Source organism: Mesitornis unicolor, unplaced genomic scaffold (assembly GCF_000695765.1).
Source record: "Mesitornis unicolor isolate BGI_N332 unplaced genomic scaffold, ASM69576v1 scaffold34297, whole genome shotgun sequence".
Classification (NCBI taxonomy): Eukaryota; Metazoa; Chordata; class Aves; order Mesitornithiformes; family Mesitornithidae; genus Mesitornis; species Mesitornis unicolor.
In genome coordinates, this window is record NW_010196461.1 from 1 (window position 1) to 226 (window position 226).

Here is a 226-nt window from a genome sequence, read left to right on the forward strand (position 1 = left end):
GTCGGAACGGGCGGAGGCCCCGCTCCGGTCGCCGACCTGTGCTCTACTACTCGGGCTGCCCCGGCCCCGCCCGCGGCGGCGTCCAGGGGAGCCGTACCTCCGGCAGAGACCCGGTTAATCCCGTGCCGCAGGCTGGCCGCATCTGGCAGCGTGTCGGCGAGCGCGGGCTGTGTCCCGCTGAGCGGAGGAGCCGGGGCGGGCGGGCGCGGGAGGTACCGACCTCGGG